This window comes from Henckelia pumila, chromosome 2 (assembly GCF_033568475.1).
Source record: "Henckelia pumila isolate YLH828 chromosome 2, ASM3356847v2, whole genome shotgun sequence".
NCBI classification, from domain to species: Eukaryota; Viridiplantae; Streptophyta; class Magnoliopsida; order Lamiales; family Gesneriaceae; genus Henckelia; species Henckelia pumila.
Genome location: NC_133121.1, coordinates 190841905 through 190848052, shown reverse-complemented (window position 1 = coordinate 190848052; position 6148 = coordinate 190841905).

The window sequence follows — 6148 nt, the reverse complement described above, 5'->3', positions numbered from 1 at the left end:
GTGTCCATTAATCTCGTTGCGAGATTTGAGGTAAAATTTATTTAATTGTTATTTAAATTTTACACACACAAATAATTCAATCGTTGTATGGTTGATACCCACACCATGGAATCGTTCCATGAGAAAATTTTTAAACTTCCGCTGCACCGGGTATCAATCGTAATTGGTCTGGGAACTCGCCAGTTTTCCAACAGTGGTATCAGAGCCAGGTTGCTCAGATCAATCGATTGAATTAATCAATTGTACAAAATTTTTGAGTCTCGGTTTTTGAAACAAAATAAATATTTTTAAATAAAAAAAATTTTTTCGGGGCAAAACCCGGGCAGCGATTGGATCGCTGCCCGGTGGGGCAGCAATTGTTGCTGCCCCGGGCGGCGCACGGCGCCGCCCAAAGGGGGCGCACGGCGCCGCCCAAGGCGGCGACCGTCGCCGCCCAGGGCGGCGCACGGCGCCGCCCAGGGCAGCGCTGTGCGCTGCGCAGCGCAGCGCTGGGCGCTGCGCAGGGCGGCGCTCGGCGCCGCCCAGGGGCGGCGCCAGGCGCTGCCCTAAGGGGGCAGCCGGGCTGCCCCGGCCCGCGCCCCGGGTGCGGGCCGGCCCGGGAGTGTCCCGGGCGGCCGCGGGAAAAAAATTATATTTTTATTAATTTTAATATTTAAAATTTTATTTTTGGTCCGGTCAAAAATTGTTTTTGATTGGTTCACGAGATTTCGGATCGAATTGTTCGAGTCCGTAAATTTTAAAATTGATTTTGGATAAATTTGAATTTTTGGAAAATTTTAATATTTTATCCGTAAATTGAATTTTGAAATCAATTATTTTGGTACAATTGATGATAAGATATGATCTTATGATATATTGAGTAAAATATGATTTTATTTGTAAAATTGGATTTTATAGATAAAATATGATTTTATTTGATATGGAGATAAAATATGATTTTATATGTGAAATGTGATTTTATATATAAAATATGATTTTATCTTGTTTAAATTTGAATTGCCACAGCATGTTATCCAATAAATTAATTTTGAATTAAATGTTATTGGATAAGGATGATCGATTGCCATGACCAATTTTGTAGGTGTATGTTAGGAATTTACATTTTGTCTTTATTGTTGTTGGTTTTATTAATGGGCCTGGTTTATGGCCCGATATGAATGTCATATGTAATAAAAGTGGGCTTGGTTTATAGCCCGTTCCCACCCCCTAAAAATGTATCCCCTACTTGTCATTGTTATTTATTGTAAATACATTAGATTTAGTGGGAGATCAAGATTTGAAGATGGTGGGCCCAGCAGACAATGAAGACTGAAGAAATGTAAATTGGAAGCATATGTAATAGGATTGCATTTGCATACTGCATATTACCTAGGATTGGACTAAGACTCGTGATTGGCAACCACGGGTCAATTAGAAATGGAATCGATCATCCTATATAATATGTGATATTATGATTGTATGCATGTTTAGACATAAATTGCGTGAATCCGGCAATGCATGCAATAAATTAAATATGATGAGACAAATATTTTTATAAATAAAATCCCTCATTTTAAATATGATTTAAAATTTATATCAAGATAAATAAAGGAAATTTAAATATTGTTTAAATGTTCCTACCTTCCATCAACGGTCAATGTATGTGATGCTACCCGCGGATACGGTCCGGCTCATATTATTGGGGGGGCCCGTCCGTCGGAAAGCTGTACATTGGATCGACAAATGTTGTAAGTTGGGTGGAACTCCCATGGGATCGGCTCATATTATTGGGGGATCCACATGGCGACCGTCCATCACAACTTAATATTGATGGGTCATCTTGACATGTCACTTTAAACGGCGTCATATTATTGGGCCCTTATTGGACATGAGGTAAATACATGGGGGTTGCTTTGGAAGCAATTGGGCACTACCTTTTGAGAATTATGGTTGGCTGATATTATTCGGGACCATAAGTTTGTCAATTGGACTCCATGTTCTCACTAAGGAAAAGGTTTCCCGTTTTCACTAGAGGGTGGTGAAATCGTTAAAATAGTGGGAGTGAGATTCATAAAATAAAATTCGCCAATTTTATGTCTTAGTAAATTATTTAAACAATCATCGATAATTGTCTGTTTTATCTCAGTAATCCACATGCTTCTGTTCTCCAACAAAACAAACTTATTGACGCAAACAATACAGAATGATTCCATAAGTTAAGATTGTCCTAAGTTCGGAAAAAGATTTTCTAAGTGTTAGAAAAGGCTTCTCCGAAAACAGCCCCGGCTAATGTAACTGCCGAAAGGTTGGCCGAATTAGAGAAATGGTTGGACCATGATCTCAAGGCCAAATGTTACATGAAAAATTGGACAAGTCTAAACAAGTTTGCCATCACTGCAAGAAACCCGGTAATTGGAAACGTAACTGCAAGGAATACCCCAAGCAGTTGCAAACTGCAAAGGGTATGTTTTACATTGAAATAAATGTTTTTCTTAATACTACTTCTTGGGTATTGGATACCAGATGTAGATCTCATATTTGCAATGAGTTGCAAATGATAACAAGAAGTAATAGGATAAGGATGGGTGAGACCCAGTCAAGGCTCGGGAATGGTTCCAGAGTTAAATCCATAGCTATGGGAAATATTTATTTTTGCAGAACGGTTTTAAGTTACTTTTTATAGATGTTTTATTTGTTCCAGATTTAATTAAAAACATTATTTCTATTTCTATGCTTGATAGAGATAGTTATTCTTGTAATTTTGTGAATGGGATTTGCAATATTTACAAGAATGAATGTTTAATTGGAAATGGACAACTAGAAAACGATCTATACAATTTAAAACTAAAAGACGTTCCAGTAAATTGTATTGACAAACCGGCGACAACAAACAAAAGGAAAATCGATAGTCAAAACCCGGCAAACCTTTGGCACGCTAGACTAGGTCATATTTCCTCAAGGAGGATGAACAAGCTAGTGGGAGAGGGCATGTTTGATATGTCTGATATTAACTCTCTACCTACTTGTGAATCCTGCCTAAAAGGGAAAATGACTAAATCTCCTTTTAAGGGGAAGCCTGAACGTAGTCAAAATCTGTTGGATTTGATCCATACAGATGTTTGTGGTCCATTTAGAGTAGGGACTCAACATGGCCACACCTACTTCATTACCTTTACTGATGATTATTCTAGGTATGGGTATTTATATTTAATGAAATATAAGTCTGAAGCATTTGAAAAGTTCAAAGAATTCAAGGCTGAAGTAGAAAACAAGCTAGGTAAAAGTATTAAAGCACTTCGATCGGATCGAGGTGGAGAATACTTGAGTACCGAGTTTTTGGACTATCTAAAAGAGAATGGGATTCTCTCTCAGTGGACTCCTCCTATGACACCACAGCTTAATGGTGTATCGGAGCGTCGTAATCGAACTTTGTTGGACATGGTTCGATCCATGATGAGCTTCACTGAGCTTCCACCTTCGTTTTGGGGCTATGCGCTTGAAACGGCGGTATTGTTGTTGAATAACGTCCACACTAAAGCAGTGGACAAAACACCATACGAGTTATGGAATGGCAAAGCTCCTAAGTATTCATACTTGAGGATTTGGGGATGTCCTGCTTACGTGAAGCGGACAGTGGGAGATAAGTTGGATAGTCGATCCAGCTTGTGTTATTTTGTGGGGTATCCGAAGAATTCAATCGGATATTATTTCTATTATCCTGCTGAAACAAAGGTGTTTGTTTCACGGAATGCCACCTTCTTGGAGAAGGAGTTCTTATTGGATAAGAAAGGCGAGATGATGGAACTCGAAGAAGTTCGAGAAGAACCCGAAATACAAAATAACGATCCCACACCTCAGGAACCATTGTTGGACACGCCTGCACCTAGAAGATCCGAGAGGACTTCTAGACCTCCAGTTCGATATGGTCTTCTTCTTGAAGAGGGTCAAGATGAACCCGACATTGGATGTGATCCAAAAAGCTTCAAGGAAGCAATTTCTGATGCGGATTCGAATTTATGGCTTGAAGCTATGCAATCAGAATTGGATTCGATGCATACTAACCAAGTCTGGTCTTTAGTGGATCCTCCCGATGGAATTGTTCCAATAGGGTGTAAATGGATCTACAAAAGAAAGCTTGGGCCTGATGGTAAGGTATTGACCTACAAGGCGCGATTGGTGGCGAAAGGTTATACTCAAAGGCAAGGAGTTGACTATGATGAAACCTTTTCACCAGTTGCAATGTTCAAGTCCATAAGAATCCTGATTGCCATAGCTGCATGGTATGACTATGAGATATGGCAAATGGATGTGAAGACTGCTTTTCTTAATGGAGACATTAAGGAAGAAATCTATATGAAGCAGCCTGAGGGGTTCACATCCATGGGAAGCGAGCATAAGGTATGCAAGCTTCAGAGATCAATTTATGGTCTAAAACAAGCATCAAGAAGTTGGAACCAGAAATTTGATGAAACAATAAAAGATTTTGGTTTCATCAAGAACCCGGAGGAACCGTGCGTGTACAAGAAAGTAGTTAAGGATGCTGTGACATTCTTAGTACTTTATGTTGATGACATCCTACTCATTGGGAATGATGTAGGGATGTTACAGTCAACAAAGATATGGTTATCAGGTAGATTTTCGATGAAGGATTTGGGTGAGGCATCCTACATTCTTGGGATACAGATCTATAGGGATAGATCTAAGAGAATGATAGGACTCACTCAATCAACCTACATCGATACCATATTGAAACGGTTTTCAATGGATGGGTCCAAGAGAGGACATCTACCCATGTGTCATGGAGTTTCTCTATCCAAGTCTATGTGTCCCAAGACTGATGCAGAGATAGAGAATATGACACATGTACCATATGCGTCAGCTATAGGTAGTATCATGTATGGGATGATATCTACCAGACCGGATGTAGCATTTGCTCTGAGTGTCACGAGCAGATATCAGTCTAATCCTGGTCAGATGCATTGGAAAGCCGTGAAGGACATTCTTAAGTACTTGCGAAGGACTAAGAATATGTTCATGGTTTATGGAGGACGAGAACTCAAACTGGAAGGCTATACCGACTCTAGCTTCCAAAGTGATGTGGATGACTCGAAGTCAACCTCTGGATTTGTGTTCATGCTCAATGGCGGTGCTGTCTCTTGGAAGAGTTCCAAGCAGGACACCACAGCGGATTCCACCACTGAGGCTGAATACATTGCAGCATCAGCTGCTGCTAAAGAGGCCGTTTGGATGAGGAATTTCGTCCAAGAGTTGGGCGTCATTCCTGAATTTGTTGGTCCAGTCCCGGTGTACTGCGACAACACGGGTGCCGTTGCTCAAGCAAAGGAACCAAGGTCTCATCAAAGATCCAAACACGTACTGAGGAAATACCACATAATCCGGGAGATTGTGGAAAGAGGAGACATCAGTGTCGAACGAGTGGCCTCTGCAGACAATATCGCTGATCCACTTACTAAGCCTTTGCCAGGACCATTGTTTGACAAACATCGCGAAGCAATGGGTCTACGTAGTATGACTAGTTGGCTATAGGGCAAGTGGGAGATTGTAAGAGTGGGTGCCCAGTGAGCCAACTGTGTGGCTATGGGCTTTGTTGACTCTTTGTATAAACAATCTTTTGTTTAATATTATTTACACTTTTATGGCAATGACTTTATATTACTTCATATTGTTATATTGTGATATACTATTGTTGTTTTGATAAAGACCTTGAATATACTATAGTGTATGTAAGATGTGGTAGAACATGGAGATGTCTATCATGAAATACATCTTATAGTCACTGTATATTCTAAAACCGTTCCTAGTCGATTGAGCCGTCCGATAATAAGGATAAGGATCGCTCGAGTTTGAGACTAGCATTTGCGATGCGGAGTACCACGTTTCATTGGTAGGGAACATGGAGATGTTCGAAGCATGCAAATGGATATTCATAGGATGAATAGTCGAACTACCCTATCCGGACTTTCCAAGTGGTTATCACTTATCGAATGGATAAAGTCCGCGGTTTTGGTTGTACACCATTAGTCCTTACGACTTGAAACATCATGGAGACTCTATATGCTAGTACTGTGCTTTGACTCGTTTACCGACTCTGAGGGGGTCATCAGGTGTCGAGATTGGGTACAGTTACGACACATATAGGAGTCAATGC